Genomic DNA, 17,897 nt, shown 5'->3' with positions numbered 1-17,897 from the left:
TTACCTTGAGCCAAACTCAGGGCTTCTCTAGAGTCAGACCAAGATAACAAATTCAAGCAAATCGAATGCAAAATCAAAAAAATGCAAAGTGGCTTAAAAAAAAAATCTCTTAAGTGAGCAAAGCAAAACAAAATCAAAAATATCTCTTTCAGAGTCTTTTTACACTTATTTGCAACGTTCCTGATTTTCCAGAAAGTTATTCCAATTTTTCTCTACTTACAATTTTTCAAAATCACTACTAAAAGGTCAGATGTCTCTAATAAAAAAAACATCTGATAATCACTTATTAGCACTTCCAGCATATAATACCGCTGCTCATCAAAAGGCAATGTAATTTCAAAGTTCAACTCTAAGGCAATTTCAAGTTCCAAAATAATCAGTTGAATCTGTATTGTCAACACAAAAAGCAATGAATTCCTTCTCCCATTCATTAGCAGCAAAGTAAGTCCATTCAGGTGCCCAGTATCTGTGACTTGGCACTCTTTTTCTTTTTGATCTCCTTGCTGCACAATTTTAACTGTCACTTTGATCAGATTCTTCAGTTACTTCAGCTATGGTTAGAAGTATATCTGTAATTGGGCCTGGACTTTTTGCGAGCCACTGGTCTTCTCTCACAGTTCTTGTTTTAGGCACAACTGGGTTTTCAACGTTCACTGAGCTAGCAGGAGTCGACTGATTCTGACTTGACCCTCATGCACCTTTGATTGCTTTGACACGCTCCGATTTTCACCATTTTGTGCAGGTTCCACGACAGCCACACGTACAGTCCTCACAGTTTGGCTAAACTGGACCCCTTCAGTCACCTATTCCGACCCTTGAGGAACAGCCACTGTATCTTCAAGAGGACTTAGAATTTTGCCTGTATGGATCACATGAACCCAATTTGGAAGACCAGCACACTTCACAGCCGTTGTGGTCACCAAGATAACCTGGAATGGCCCTTTCCAGCGTGGCTCTAAGTAAGAATTTCTTAAATGCTTCTTCACCAGAATCCAATTTCCTGGTCTCAAGTTGTGACACTGTTCTTGTGCTGGCTAAACAGTTGCTTCTTCAACCTGGCGTGACAAGGAGCGAACTGCATCAGTTAGTCCTTTGCAATAATCCAGCACCTAAAATGGCCACAAGTGCATTTGCAGGCATAGCTGGTTACCTCATAGCACGACCCATAAGTATCTTGTGAGGGGATAGTCCTGTCTTCTGTCGAGTGCACTAAGCATGCTCATCAGAACATTTGGCAATGCATCCGGTCATTTCAACATTGTGGATGCACACGCTTTAGCTAGTCGAGACTTGAAAGTTCCATTTAACTGCTCAACCAATCCAGAAGCTTCTGGTCTGTAACTGCAGTGCATTCTTTGCTCAATTTGTAATACCGCTTACAACAATTTAATGATCTCATTATTAAAATGAGATTCTCGGTCTTATTCCAAAGAAGCTGCTAATCAGAATCTCTGTATCAATTCCCTTGAAAGCAGCTTTGCGTAGATGAGGCTATCATTCCTGAGGGCTGGGTAAGCCTCAACCCAATGTGAGAACACTCATACCACCACCAACACATATCACAATCCATTGCAAACAGGCATCTCAATGAAATGAAGTTCCATTCGGTTGAAAGGACTTTCTGATCTGCCTATATGGCTCGGATTAACCACAGTGCATTTCCTTATGTTCATCTGTTGGCATGTTACACATCTGTGACACACAGCTTTTGCAACCACTCTGAATCTAGGGTTTACCATGTTTGCCTGAAGGTTCTGATCATGGCATCTCTGCCAGTGTGTGCCTGACCATATAAATACCTTTAGCAACACAAAAGGATGATGGACGGAGTGCTGAACCTTTTCAACAACTCACCCTCAGTCACAGATCTGGGTTTAATCCATTGTTCTTTTGCTCACCATACCACCCACGTTTGGACCCAGCCACATGCAAATGTGTCTTGACCCTGTTCCCCATGGGAACAATCCAGCCCAGACTGCCAGACCAGGTCCTCCCTGGATCAGAAACAAGCATCATGGGACCAGTTTCGGGATATCACACTTTATCAGCCAAACTAGCTTGAGTCCAGTGGCTCAGTGAGCAAGGGACCCACGTCGTGGCATACCCTTCCCACTTAGGGCAACTTTAGCAACACAAAAGGAAGATGGACAGAGTGCTGAAACTTTTCAACCACTCACATATCTGCGTTTAATCCCTTGTTTATTTGCTCACCATACCACCTCAGTTTGAAACAAGCCATATGCAAATCAATCTTGCCCCTGTTCCCCATAGGAACAGTCCAGCCCAAACTGCTAGACCAGGTCCACTCTGGACTGGAAACAAGTATCCTGGGACCGGTTTCAGGGCATCACCCTTCTTCAGCCAGGCTAGCTTGAATCCAGTGGCACAGTGAGCAAGGGACCCATGTCTGGGCATACCCTTCCCACTTAACACAGCTTTAGCAACACAAAAGGATGATGGACGGAGTACTGAATCTTTTCAACCGCTCTCACCCAGTCACAGATCTGGGTTTCATCCATCATTTATTTTCTCGCCATGCCACCCCAGTTTGAAACAAGCCATATGCAAATCAATCTTGACCCTATTCCCCATAGGAACAGTCCAGCCTGAACTGCCAGGCCAGGTCCTCCTTGGACCGGAAACAAGCATCTTGGGACCGGTTTCTGGGTATCAGCCTTCATCTGCCAGGCTAGCTTGAATCCAGTGGCACAGTGAGCAATGTACCCATGTCTGGGCATACCCTTCCCACTTAAGGCAACACAAAATGATGATGGACGGAGTACTGAATCTTTTCAACCACTCTCAACCCAGTCACAGATCTGGGTTTATTCCATCATTTTTTTGCTCACCATGCCACCCGGTTTGAAACAAGCCACATGCAAATCAATCTTGACCCTATTCCCCATAGGAACAGTCCAGCCCAAACTGCCAGGCCAGGTCCTCTCTGGACCGGAAACAATCATCCTGGGACCGGTTTCAAAGTATCACCCTTCATCAGCCAGGCTAGCTTGAATCCAGTGGCACAGTGAGCAAGGGACCCACGTCTGGCATACCCTTCCCACTTAGGACAACTTTGGCAACACAAAAGGATTATGGACAGAGTACTGAATCTTTTCAACCACCCACCCCCAGTCACAGATCAGGGTTTAATCCATTGTTCCTTTGCTCACCATGCCACCCCAGTTTGGACCCAGCCATATGCAAATCAGTCTTGACCGTGTTCACCACTGGGAACAGTCCAGCCCAAACTGCCAGGCCAGGTCCTCCTTGGACCGGAAACAAGCATCCTGGGACCGGTTTCAGGGTATCTCCCTTCATCAGCCAAGCTAGCTTGAATCCAGTGGCACAGTGAGCAATTTATTGTAGTCATGCATTTCCAGAGCTGGGGCATGGCACAGGCTTTCTCTCAGCTCGGAGAAGGCTTTCATGCATTTGTCATCAAATGTTACCGGATCAGCCACATACTTGTTTGTCAGTTTTAACAAAGGTTTGGAGAACAGTGAAAATGTATGGATCCACTGGTGGCAGAGCTGACCATTCCCAGTGTCATTCTAAATTCTCTTTGCGTTACAGGGGGAATCATTTGCATTACTGTTGAGAGATTCTCTCTTGGGACACCTTTCTTACACCTCTCTCTATGGGGTGACCTAAGTGTCACCTCTTTTTGACAATACTGGAATTTTGTGGGGGACACTTTATGGCCATTCTCTCCAAGGTGGTTCAACAGGGTAACGGTATCTCTTCTACAGCCTTTATGTGAGTTTGGTGCAATCATCAAATTATTTATGTACTAAACTAGAACTGAACGGAATGGTATCTTAAATGACTCCGTATACCCTTGAGGCATACAACACCATGAATAAACACAGCTTCCGAACTTAAAGGTGAAAAGGTATTGGTTATCCTCATGAAGTGGAATGGTAAAGAATGCCTGACATAAGTCAGTGACAGAGAACCACTCTGCCTCACAAGGAATCCGGAACAAAATCACTGTAGGATTCAATACCACTGGACAACATGGAACAACAATCTTATTCACCTTTCTCAAATCCTGGACTATGCAGTATTTTCCATTAGGCTTCCGTAGTCCCAAAATAGGGGAACTAAAGGCACTTCCCATTATCTCTTTCAGGACACCTTACTTTACAAAATGTTCAATTATGGGTGTAATTCCAGCAATTACCTCTGGCGCCACATTATAAGGTGGTATCCTTGGAAACACTGCATTTGGTTTCAATGTTATTTTAATTGTCTCAACTCCTCTGAGTCCAATATCTTTCTCTAAAAATTCCCAAACCTTGGGCCTAAATGTCTCTTGTAACTTCTTGGGCAAATTTTTAACTGTCATCATTGGGAACAATGAAAGTATAAGGTACATTTAATCAATTTTGCTGGATGTTTCATCATTGCTATTTGTCTTAATCGCTAATTCCTTGTGGATGCAGCTAATGGAATAATTTAGCTTGCACAATAGATCACATCCTAACAAGCTCACTGGACTTGAATCGCAAACCACAAGTTGGTGCTGGTCCTCTTATTACCCTATTTTAACTTGAATAGGTTTTGTAATGGGATTAGTTAATTGCTGATTTGCTACTTCTACCACCTGATCCCTTTTTCCTGACAGGGGGACATTTAGTACTTCTGCTGTTCTGACAGTGGAACTCATTTCTCCAGTGTCAACCAGGAATGAAACATTGTGTCCCATAATGTTGGCATTTACATAGGGACCACGTTGATCCACCTCTCAGGATGCTGCTAACATGCATTCCTCCTCATCAGAACTGCCACTGTTATACATTTCTGAAACTTCATCATCACTAAAAACAATAAATGGGTATTGGGTTACCAACTGATTAACATTTGCATTTGCTCTCTTATCATGTTTTGCTGAGGAACCATCACTTGCTGCTATTGCACTGGGGCTTGAGGAACCTGCATTTGCTGAGAGACTTGAATCTGTTGGGGGACCTTCATTTGTTGTAAACCTGTAGGAATACAGTTTGAATTCGGGGTCTTTCGCTTCTCTGAATTTGAAGTTGACTATTGTCCACAGTCTGAGCAACACCACCATTCTGCACCAAATTATTCATACTACTGCACGGACACTCCCACTTCCAGTGCCCGAAACTACGGCAAGCATGATATGGACTGGGTTTCTTCATTTACTGAACATCAACCACATTGCCACTCTAATCTATCCGAACACCAGGTCTTCTACTTCTAAACTGAGACATGTTGTTAACCTGCTGTTGAACACCTTGCATTCCACTAGTGTTCACCAAAATTAGCGAACTCTGTGTTCTTGTCTGGGCAGATTAAATTTTCATCACTATCAATTTCTCCTTCAAATTTTTCTGCTTCAATTCAATTTCATCACTACAGTACCTAGCATACTGCAGTACTTCATCAATCGGTTTATTCTAGCAACAAATGAAATGCTGCTGAATCATATTGCCAGTTTCAGGTTTCAATCCTTGCACAGGTCTAAACACAAAAGGACTCATGTCTTTCGGCTCAATAACTTCCGATCCACTATGCTGTTTGAATGCTTGCAACAATCTCTCATAATAGGCATGAATCGACTCCTTCATTTCCTGTGCTGTGCTAACTTTCGCCAATCAGTATCTTTGGGGGAAACTTTGTTTTTCAGAAACTCAATCACCTTGTAATACCCTTTCATCACTTCTTCAGATGGCGCACCTGTTCCTGGATCTCTAGGCATTTACGAGTTGGCTAATCAACACTCTGCTTGCACTCGACCCATAAATAGACTGGAACCACAATGTCAAATAATGTGTTCAGATCTTCCCACAGGCATTTTGAAAGTTTCACAAGTCTCTCTGTTTGCTTATACCATTCTACTGGTTTCTCTCTCAATCTTGGGTAATCATCCATACTCCATGAGACATATACATAACCTCCACCTGGAGTCTCCCTCATTGGTATCATTTTTACACTCTCATCAGCTTGATTTGCTTCAACCGGAGGCAAATTCTCCTTTCCTTTCTTTTGATCTCTTTTATTTGCCCATCTTCCTTACCATTTATTTAATGCTCCCTATGTCCGAATGTTCATAATTCTTTAATGTGCATTCTCATGCCGGTGATTTCATGTTTGCAATGTCTTTGGAACTAAATTCTAATCTGTAACTCCTTCATAAAGGCTTTGACTTCTCTATTTCCACATCATATTTTTCAGCCAATTCTACCAATTTCTCATAAGTCAGTCCTGCACGTTGTGTAATATCTTTGCACATGAAGCGCAATTCTACTTCATTGTATGTGTCCAATCTTTCCAGCTCAAGTATTCCCTCAATTAATTCATTTAATTCTATTTTTAATCTGTGAACATTCACTGTCCTGTCTTTTTCTGGGGTCTCTTCTGTTCTGACAGTGCTGTTTACTAAACCTGTTGCTCCTCTCTGACTCAGGTTATACAAAGACTCATTGAACTGTTATGCTGAAAAGCCCTGCAAACTAACATTTCTCGTCTGTGTCATATTTTGTGGGGTATTGTAGTGAAAAATTGCAATCTGATCTGGTGTGGGCATGTTTGGAATCTGAATTTCCTGCAGACATCTCACATCTAATATCGGTCCTGTTTGATTTAACATCTAGTTAGAATTTTAATTTGTGTAGGGGTTAAAGTTGGAACAAACAAAGCTAATCTCTCCATTGCCAAATTAGTTGAGTATACTGACCTTTGCATATCACATGGTGACACCCCTGCAGATATGGGATTTGGAGTTTGAAGGTTACAACCAGAAATACCTGAAGCATACAATGGAACAACTGGACCTATGATTACAGGGACTGTCAGTACATCTGGTCCTGTCAAATTTTTCTGAGTTTGAGGAATCAACATCCCAGCAATTTGACCTGTTAATACCGTACTGAACGTCTGTACTGCTCGATTCAGGGTAATACTTGGGGTTGTCTGTACAGGAGTATACATGGGCATAGTCTGGTTCTGATTAAAGTTTTGCATGAGTGCTGTCACATTAGGTGTAGATTCCATCTGAATCATTTTTGTATTTGGCACTACTTGATTCACAACTGGGCTTATAATGTGCTGTGCTCCACTAACAACAGGAACTGATGGATACATTGTGGGGACCTGTATCACTGAACTGACAGGTGTTCTTGGAGTTACCTGAATCGGGCTTTGTGAAACTGGAGCTGTTGGCACACTTAGGACTACATTCTGAACTACTCTCTAAACTGAATGATATGGCTGGAGTTGATTCAGTAAAAGCTAATCTACAAAGTCGTCTTCTGAGTCACTCTCATGTGTAGCTGTCTTCTTACCTTGATCTGCTGTCTGCTCTGTGTTTTCTGTCTGCTTCTTTTTCACGCTGAGGTCGTAATGAGGGCCATAGTGTGCAATATCAGCTTGTAAAGATAAATAAACACCATAGGTTGACCAAATCTATAAAATAAGTTTTATCTACTCAACATCAACACCATTAGACATTCAAGAAGAATAATGCATATTAATAAAGACACAATTTGTGACACTGAAACATTCTTTAAAACAGATTGTGAATACATTAGTCAAATCAGATTACAAAGATTTAGAAATCAGGATTTGAAAATAGGTTATCCTAACTTCTAGCCAAATTAGGACACTAGGCTAGCATATATGGGCAAAAGTCAAAAGGAAAGATAAAGATGATTTGGAAAATCGTCAATCTCAGGCTAAATTAAACTAACTAGAAAAATAAAATAGGCAGGTGCCGGCATGGTAGCTTCTACTAAAGAAATAACATTTGCATTAGAATATACCTCTCCTAGGGTCAGCAGTCAATTCAGTTTCATCAGCAAAGCATGTAGATCATGAGGAAAGTCTATCAGAAAGCAGCATTATGGGAAAATGCAAAACACTGGCTGCACAGGGAAATCAGGAAACATCCAAGGGGCAAGTTAACAGAACAAGATTCTAAAGGGGACTGACTGAAACTTACAAAGTTGTTCCCTAATTAGAAATACCCAAAACAGCTTGATTGGACAGCTCGATGAGTCCACATCACACAAAAAGGGCAATGTCAAGTTGGATTTTTAGCGCAAATCGAGTTTGCAACACCATAGAACTTTTCCAGGTTTGGTGAAAAGTAATCCCTCCTTTCCTTGTGACTGCAATAGTTTAACAGTTTTGTACATCACTTGCTGCAATCCGCATTCCTTCTCATGGTACAAGATGATTTCCACAGTTCACATGTGAAAGTTCAGTAACAACTGCTTCAGCTTTCAGTCTCCAGGTCTCAGTGTACTAGAAGCAAGGTCATTGGGAAACAAGTTTCACACATTGAACAATGGGACCCTTTACTATTCATGAGAGACAACCAAATAGAACAATTCATGTTTGAGGAAAAAAATGATTCATCACTTTTACATGACTGCGAATATAAAGTCTTCAGGCCTATTTATGCTAACACAAGACATATAGGCCCTCATTACAACCCTGGCGGTAAATCCCGCTTACTGCCGTGCTGACGGCCGCCAACATACTGTGGCTGCAGCAGAAATCCGCTACAGGTATTACGACCCACATCACGTAATCCGCCACAATACAGACACCCACACAAGTTCGCCACACCAAAGATCAGTGATAAATTGGTGATAGCAAAACCCACACCGTCACGCCAACAGAAATACGCCCACACTATCACGCCCCACGAATCAACGCGGCGGTCATTCAACTGCGGTAAACTATTGGCGGTACACACCGCCGCGCTCAAAATACACACACACTTACAAAACATAACCACATTGGACAATTCAAAATACACACACCTGATACACATACACACACCACACCCACACTCTCACACCACTATAAAACACACACCCACATTACCCACAACCCCTTACAACAACTTTTTTGGAAGAAGCAGGGATAGAGACAATAGCAAACACAACACCAGCATCCACAGGCACACAACACCATCACTCTTACAATATCCACGCACCTCAAAGAACACACCCCAACACAACACATCACACAGCACAACAAACATCACCTCACACATCACCCACACCACATTATGGCACCTCAAAGACACTTCAGGTTTTCTGAGGAGGAGCTCAGGGACCTGGTGGAGGAAATCATCCGGGTAGAGCCACAGCTATTCAGATCACAGGTGCAGCAGACGTCCATTGCAAGGAAGATGGAGCTATGGCGGAGAATTGTCGACAGGGTCAACGCAGTGGGACAGCATCCAAGAACACAGGATGACATTAGGAAGAGGTGGAACGACCTACGGGAGGAGGTGCGTTCCGTGGTATCCAGACACCAGGTAGCCATACAGAGGACTGGCGGTGGACCCCCACAACTTACAACATGGGAGGATCAAGTCTTGGCAATCATGCAACATGGGAGGAGCAAGTCTTGGCGATCATGCATCCTGAGGGCCTCACAGGAGTAGCAGGAGGACTGGACTCTGGTAAGTCAAATCTTTACAACTATAGCCCCCCCCACCCTACCTGCATGCCATCACAAACTCCTACCCCTACCCTCACACCCATGACCCCAACACCTCACAGATACCCCACTATCACAACCCACACATCCCTATACCAAGCACTGCATGTAACACCAATGCATGGACACCCATTACAGACCTGCATGGACACCCATCACCAAGCACGTCCAGTAGAGAGACCCACCCAGGCCACAAAATCAGCACTCACACAAGGTCCCAGGCAATAATGTTAGCACAGGAGTAGAGGGAAACTCACACATTGCCCAAGATGGCACACACAGATACAATAACCATGCATTTACACCCCAACAGGACCCCCTACCCAACGTCACCGGGCAGGAGGTGCCAGCCATATCCAGTCCCCCCACAGAAGAGGCCCACAGGGATGACAGCAGCTCTGCACACCTGGATCAAGATGACCAGCCCGGCCCATCAGGGACCTCTGGAAAGTCGGTTCCTCTGCCACAGTCCCAAGCCACCACAGAACCTCCCTCCTCAGGAAACACCACCACAGCACCCACCCAGTGGGCCCATGCCACTGTCCCCAGTACACGTCAATCAGCGGTGTGTCCACCGCTACAGGGACCCCAGGCAAACCCACTAACCCAAGACAATCAGGGACCTGGGGTCAGTGGCAGTGGGCACACGGTTCAGGGCACAGGACAACAGGGAAGCTGGGAGGACTGCTGTGTGACAGGGTGAGGACAGGCCCAGGGAACCCACTCTCAACACGAGGCACTTTCCAACATCAGGCGACCATGGGCACGATACTGGACAAGTTTCAGGAGACCCAGCAGCTGCAGGAGGAACAGTACCTGGGGATCAGGGAGGACTTGAAGTCCATTAACACCACCATGGTCACTATTGCAGGGGTGCTGGCAGACATGGCCAACACCATGAGGGAGACAAAGCCACACCACCGGGCCCCTGACACTAGCCCGAACGATGAACAGCCCTCCACATCCGTCGGCGCTAGTGGACAGGAGGTCCCAGCACAAGACCAACAGGCCACCAACACCCCACCCCCTGCAGAAAGAGAACCACCCCGCAAATGGTCCCTGCGATCCAGGCACAAGACAGAGAACATTGCCAAGACCCCGCCAGGAAACAAGACTCTCCTGATTGTCACCCCTCTGTCCCACTGTGTCATCCTGTCCTAATTGAACTGCCATTACTCCACTTCCCATGCCCCCTTGGACAATGCACCTGTGATACCAATAGACTGGAATATACCGTGGACATTCCTCCACCCTCACCCCAGCCCATTGCACATACCCCTCCACTGATTAGCCCTTAAATAAACACCCTTGAATCACAAAACAACCTGGAGTCAGTCTGTACTTTCACAAATGTGTTATTACCATCTCTCTGACAAATATCAATGGCAATGTTCATTTGCACATACGTATGACAGTTGCTGGGCAGCAGTAAAAATAGCAGAACGCAGATTGTGGTACACAGATCTGTGAAAAGGAAAGCCAAAGTGAAATGTCATGGTCCACATACAGAGGTAAAAATGCAAATTTATGCAATGTCCTACAGTAGACTGATATGCGAGGAGCAGTGCCAGTCTCTTTCCTGTGTCTCACTGGAAGTATTGCATGATGATGTTGTTTTGGTTGTCTATATCTTCTTGTTCTGCCTCCTCTTCTTCACTGTCCACAGGCTCCACAGCTGCCACAAGACCAGCATCATGCCCATCCTCCTGCAGAAAAGGCACCTGGCTTCGCAAAGCCAGGTTGTGCAACATACAGCATGCCACGATTATCTGGCACACCTTCTTCAGTGAGTAATATAGGGAGCCACCTGTCATATGGAGGCACCGGAATCTGGCCTTCTGGAGGCCGAAAGTCCGCTCTATAATCCTCCTAGTTTGCTCATGCCCCTCATTGTAGCGTTCCTCTGCCCTTGTCCTGGGATTCCTCACTGGGGTCAGTAGCCATGACAGGTTGGGGTAACCAAAGTCACCTGCAAATATCGAGGGGCATCTGTTAGACATACACAAACCCTTGGGGACTACCCCATACCCAGACACCTATTCAAACTGTGTGGGGACCTTGGTCTCACCTATTAGCCACACACGGTGCCTCTGGAGTTGGCCCATCACATAAGGGATGCTGCTATTCCTCAAAATGTAAGCGTCATGCACTGAGCCAGGATACTTGGCATTCACATGGGAGATGTACTGGTCTGCCAAACACACCATATGCACATTCATGGAATGGTAGCTTTTGCGGTTTCTGTACACCTGTTCATCCCTGCGGGGTGGGACAAATGCCACATGTGTTCCATCAATGGCACCAATGATGTTGGGGATATGTCCCAGGGCATAGAAGTCACTTTTCACTGTGGGCAAATCCTCCACCTGGGGGAAAACGATGTAACTGCGCATGTGTTTCAGCAGGGCAGACAACACTCTGCTAACGCATTAGAGAACATTGGCTGAGACATCCCTGATGCCATGGCCACTGTTGTTTGAAAGGAACCACTGGCCAGGAAATGGAGCACTGACAGGACCTGCACTAGAGGGGGTATTCCTGTGGGATGGCGGATAGCTGACATCAGGTCTGGCTCCAACTGAGCACACAGTTCATGGATTGTGGCACGATCAAGTCTGTAGGTGATAATGATGTGTCTGCCTTCCATTGTCAACAAGTCCACCATGGGTCTGTACACCGGAGGATGATGCCATCTCATCATCTGCCCCAGTGGATGTGCCCTATGTAGGAGAAGGGTGAGCAGAGGGTCATATACCACATAGGTAGCACAAGGGTGTTTTGCACTATTGTGATTTAATCTGTGTGTGGCGCTGTCTGTCCGTATTCCTGCCCAAAAGTGCTGTGATGCAGTTAGGAGCCCTGCCATGTGCCCCGCTGAAATGACGGCTGCCTGACCTGTAAGGAGGGACAAGGGGAAATGAGGTAACTGCGCTGGCGTTGTGCAGCATTGCAGTAGGCGGACGAAGACCGCGGCGCAATTCAGCATTGGTTATCACTGGGCCCTATGGGTTCCAGGAGCCAATGACGATGTATGCCGGTGGTGACGGTATGCACCGCCGCGGACGTGACTGCCATTTTCTAAGTCTTCACTCACTTGATACCTGACCTTCAATAGGAGAGGACCTACACTGCAAGTGCTGCTGTGACCTGAGTCTGGAAGCGACAATGGCTACAGTGTCTGGGGAAAGGGCCCCTGCCTTCACCGCGGAGGAGTTGGACAACCTGGTAGATGGGGTCCTCCCCCAGTACACGCAACTCTACGGTCCTCCAGACAAACAGGTGAGTAGACGGTGTGCATGGTGGATGTGACATTAATATATGGAGTGGCGTGGATGGAAGATAAATGGGGTTGGGGGTGCGGCTGTGGCCTGCATGTGAGGATGGTCAGTGTATGTGTTTCAGGGCATGGTTGGGAAATTGTGGCCAATGAGTACGATTAACCAGACGGGGGAGTAAAAACCATTCTTACTTTACCTTTCCTGTAGGTCAGCGCCCACCAGAAGAAGGGTATTTGGCGTGCCATTGCCAAGGAAGTGCAGACCCTGGGGGTCTATCATAGACGGAGCACCCACTGCCACAAGGGATGGGAGGACCTGCGCCACTGGAGAAAGAAGACGGCAGAGGCCCAGCTGGGGATGGCCTCCCAACGTGGAAGGGGTGCCCGTCGCACCATGACCCGCCTCATGTTCTGGATCCTAGCTGTGGCATATCCGGAGTTGGCTGGGCGCTTGAGGGCCTCACAGCAGCCACAAGGGGGTGAGTACAGTCTCATTCAGCTGACTCTGCGCGCTTTACGAGGTGTCTGGGTGGGGGAAGTGGGCTGTGGGTTCCCCTAGGCCAGGGCGAACTTGGTAGGGTAGGTCCCTTGTTAGGCAGGCTCTGTGGCACTCCAACCGCAATAGCGGTAGTGGCCATCTACAACTAATCAGCCTCCTGTGGGTCCCAGGTGTGCAGCAAATGGGCTTAGGCATAGTCCCCCATGGGCAGGTGATTTACCTAAGAACTGTTAGTGCATGGCCTAGTGCATAGGGCTGCTCCCTATGTGTTGTGTCCGCCAACGGTAGTGGTGTTGCTGGCATTGATAATGTGTCTCCTCTGTCTTTCCCCCCCTTTTTGTTTTGTCACTCTGTCCTTGTATGCATTAGCATCATCTGGCAGAGGAGCAGTGGCACAGGAGCAGGAGGGAGCTGCAACCCACATGGCCCAGGACGGTGAATGTACGGAGTCTGAAGGCACCAGTGGGACGAAGGGCGAGGGGAGCTCCACGACGGGGACAGGAGGGGACACCAGCGACAGCAACTACTCCTCTGATGGGAGCTCCCTTGCGGTGGCGGGCACCTCTGTGCCCACCGCAACAACAGGTACCCCCCCTACCAGCACCGCCCTCCCAGCAGCCCCTCAGCATGTTTCCCGTGCCCGCTCACCCAGGAGGGTGGGCATCTCCTTAGCCCCAGGCACCTCAGGGCCTGCCCCAGTCAGCCCTTCTACCCTCAGTGAAGAGGCTATTGACCTCCTAAGATCCCTCACTGTTGGTCAGTCTACCATTTTGAATGCCATCCAGGGTGTCTAGAGGCATTTGCAACAAACAAATGCATACCTGGAGGGCATTCACTCTGGCGTGGCGGCCCAACAGAGAGCATTTCAGGCTCTGGCCTCAGCACTGATGGCAGCCATTGTCCCTGTGTCTAGCCTCCCCCCTCCAACTTCCACTGCCCAGACCCAATCCCCTCTACCTCAGCCTATCCCAAGCACACCATCAGACCAGCATGCACTCACATCAACACACAAATGTAGCTCAGGCAAACATAAGTGCCACACATCCCACAGGCACTCACCCAAGCACCATACCCATGCAGACACACCAACATCCACTGCCTCCACTGTGTCCCCTTCCTCCACGTCCTCCACCTCCCTCCCAGTCTCGTCTCCACTCACACCTGCATGCACTACATCCTCAGCCACTACCTCCATTACCAGCACACCCATCACCACACACCGCTCACGTGCAATCACCACCCCCACTACCATGCATACGTCCTATGTGTCCTCTCCCAGTGTGTCTGTGAGCCCTCCTCCCAAAGAACACAAACGCAGGCACACACCCACTCAACAGCCATCCACCTCACAACAGCCTCCAGCCCATGCACCTTCACCCAAGCTCAGCAGACGTATACCTCCTACAACCACTACCTCTTCCTCCACTCCCAAACCCCCTCCATCTTCCCGTCCCAGTGTGTCTAAAAAACTTTTCCTAGCTGCCATTGACCTCTTCCCTACACCTCCCCCCGTCCTTCCCCTAGGGCCAGGATGTCCAGATCCCAGCCCAGCACCTCAGCCACCAAATGATCGTCCAGTGTGGTCTCTGCAAGTCTGAGATATCGAAGCCGCCACCCATCAGGGCTGCCAGTGTGCCACCCAGTGAGGCCAAGGACCACCCTATTCTGCCACCTGCCAAGGTAAAGAAGGGGCCCGCATGCCGAAAAGAGAAGCCGCACCAACCACCCAGCAAGGCCTCTTCCAGGACCAAACAGGACAGTGGCAAGGTCCCACCAGCGACTTCCAAGGTTGTGAAGAGACACAAGGGCAAAGGGAAGTCATCTCAGGGCACGGAACCTCCGAGTGAGGGTCTGGTGTCACCCCTTCTGCAAGACAGACCAGCAACCTTTACGGCGGAAACCGGCATGTAGCCTAATTGGGCTCTTTGCGTGGCGCCCACTTGGGCGCCACGCGCAGTCCCCGTTTCTTGAATATTGCTAGCGCGTTCTTTTCAGCGCTCAGCCCGCGCATTACTGTGTACACCGTCAACTCAAGCTGCAATAAAAGGAGATGGTCTTCCCTTTGAGAGGAGTGCATGCTTTTATATTTGTTTTGGGCTTCACCTTCGGACTCAGCTGGGACTGCACTAATCAAGATTTACAGTTTAGGCTGAGGAGCTTTGACCTACGTGCTGATAGCTAAGACAGTTGCACCTCGGGTTAGCCGCAGTCTTGGCAGTCTTTTTACTTACTTTAATAGCGTGGGACCCTTTTGAAGAAGAGGAATATGGGCAAGATTATACTCCTGAGGATCAGGGTCACCATATGGATGATGATCTGGTGGAGGCACTAGACACCTCAGTCCAACAATCTGTGAACAGGGCCCTGGAGACTTCTGTGCCACATTCTGTTAGCAAGGGTTTAGCAGCCGCTCTGAAACCAATCACGGCCCAATCTGAACTTTTTGCCAAGAGACAAGGTTTTGACCAACCCTCTGGTTCTAAGCATTCAGAAGTAGTGGCTGACAATCCCTGCAAAGCTAAAGCCAAGTCTAAGGGCGTGGTTTGACCTCTTTATCTCAGGCTCAGGGATCGTCCACTTCAGCATCAAATAGTAATTCCAGCAACCAGAAGGCAGGCACAGATTCACATTCTGCTACCAGTGGCTCATCTCATTTTGATCAGGATGTCCTCCCTACATGCAAAAAAGCAACGAAAATCTTCCTCAACTCAGCCTTCCCCTTCTAATCCTTTCACATTTAATCCAGAAGACATCATTCACCCCATGTCTTCGGACTGGGTTCCTGCACAGGCAGTGACAGAGCATCTCCATGATAAGCTGAGAAAGAGTTTTGATAAAGAGGTCCGAAACCAGCTTAGAGCAGAGTACTCTAGACTGGATGTGTCTGACAAAGTGGAGGAAACACCCAAAATAGACCCCAGCTTGCTTACGTTCTCAAAAAAATATGCAAAACATCCTAAGAAAGGATTTGACCACATTTGGCACGCCTGTCAAGAGAAAATGCGGGAAATCTCAGGTCCATAGGCAAAGATCTTAGAGATGGCTTTGGCCACAAAAGAGACAGGGTCTCCCATAGACCCAGACATCCTGGCTGAATGGACTCAATGTGTGATCCATCTCCTAGGCAACACAAACTGCAACATTTCTGCACAATGAAGAAAATCCTTCCTCATGTGGATAGCCCCGAAATTGACAGAGCTGCCCATGGGAGATGCTGGCCCTTATGCAGAAGGTCGACTCTTTAGCGAAAAGTTTGTTAAAGACATGGGAAAATATGCCAGTACTTTCACGGCTTCGGATAAGGCCCAATCTTTGTTAAGGGAGGTGTTCCACACAAACCTTTTTGCTAGGGCCAGGTGAGGTAGGGGCTGCTTCCAATTTCCAAGGTGCCCAGAGAGGACAGTACGGCTGTGGCCGAGGAGATTGGCAGGACTCCACCAGGGGAGGGTCCACTATGGTAGCGGAAGAGGCAACAGAGGCAGACCAAAGGGCAACTTCCAGTACAATCATTCTGCAGGTAAGACTCAACAATCATACTTCAAAATACCATTGTAAAGACAATGAACCATAAATGTATTACTTGAGAAACATTCCCAAAGGCAATGAAACATAGCAAACAATATCAAACGCATATCACATTACAAAAACGTATATTTCTGGGTAAGACAATCCTCACCCCTGTGTCTCTTAATAAAACTGAAAAATTCTTGGAGCAAATGCTTGCAAATGTTTTACTCAAATCCACTTGAGGTGTTTTACGTAATTGGAGGGTGGGGGGAGCTGACACAATTCAAAGAGAGAGAGAATTGAGAGGAATGTGGCCGTAACAATGGTAGAAAGTAAAATTTCCTAGCAATTGTAACAGAAAGTTTACATTCTATTCAGGGCATGGAGGCGAGGATTAGGCATTATCATTCTTCATTTATTTGTCCAGCCGCAATTAACAAAGTATAAACTTGATAACAAACTACAAATCCCATGAGCCCTTGAGATGAAAACCTGTTCATCCAATGGAAATGCCGTACTGTTCCTTAACTACCACCGAGGATTGCTTCCCTTCCTCTTTCTTCGTGCAAACACAACCGCCTCCTTCAATATCATTCTTGTTTACCAGAGTCTGGACCTTCAACTAGCCAACAGCACTCTTTTAGACAACTCGTAATAACTTAACCCATTGCATCACAAACTTCATCAGGTTTCATTAAAAAACATCAATCTAGCCCACTCATTAACAGATTGTACACAATGAAACAAATTTTGTGACATGTAAAACTGTACCTCATCGGGGGGTATGTACTGTAATAGAAGAGAGGGCGGGCTAATCCTAGCCTTATTGTCCTTATTTAAATATTCTGCTACGACTGCTAGGAAATTTTTCATTCTATGTCAGGACTCGGAGGAGAGGATTAGGCTAGTTCAAAGATTGTCCACCACAAAAGTTGCCAGATTCATGATTGGATTGAAATAAAACCTTTTAAGTGTACAATATGAGGACCAATCTGCTGCATTGAGGATATCCTCCAGTCTAGCTCCCAAAGAAAAAGCTTTAGAGGCCATAACACCTCTTACTGAATGTGCGCCGAATTGGAAAACATAAATCCTTGCTTCCTGTATGGCTCATTTGACCCATCTGGCAAC

Source organism: Pleurodeles waltl, chromosome 3_1 (assembly GCF_031143425.1).
Source record: "Pleurodeles waltl isolate 20211129_DDA chromosome 3_1, aPleWal1.hap1.20221129, whole genome shotgun sequence".
Taxonomy (NCBI): domain Eukaryota; kingdom Metazoa; phylum Chordata; class Amphibia; order Caudata; family Salamandridae; genus Pleurodeles; species Pleurodeles waltl.
Note: the sequence above shows the minus strand (reverse complement) of the source record.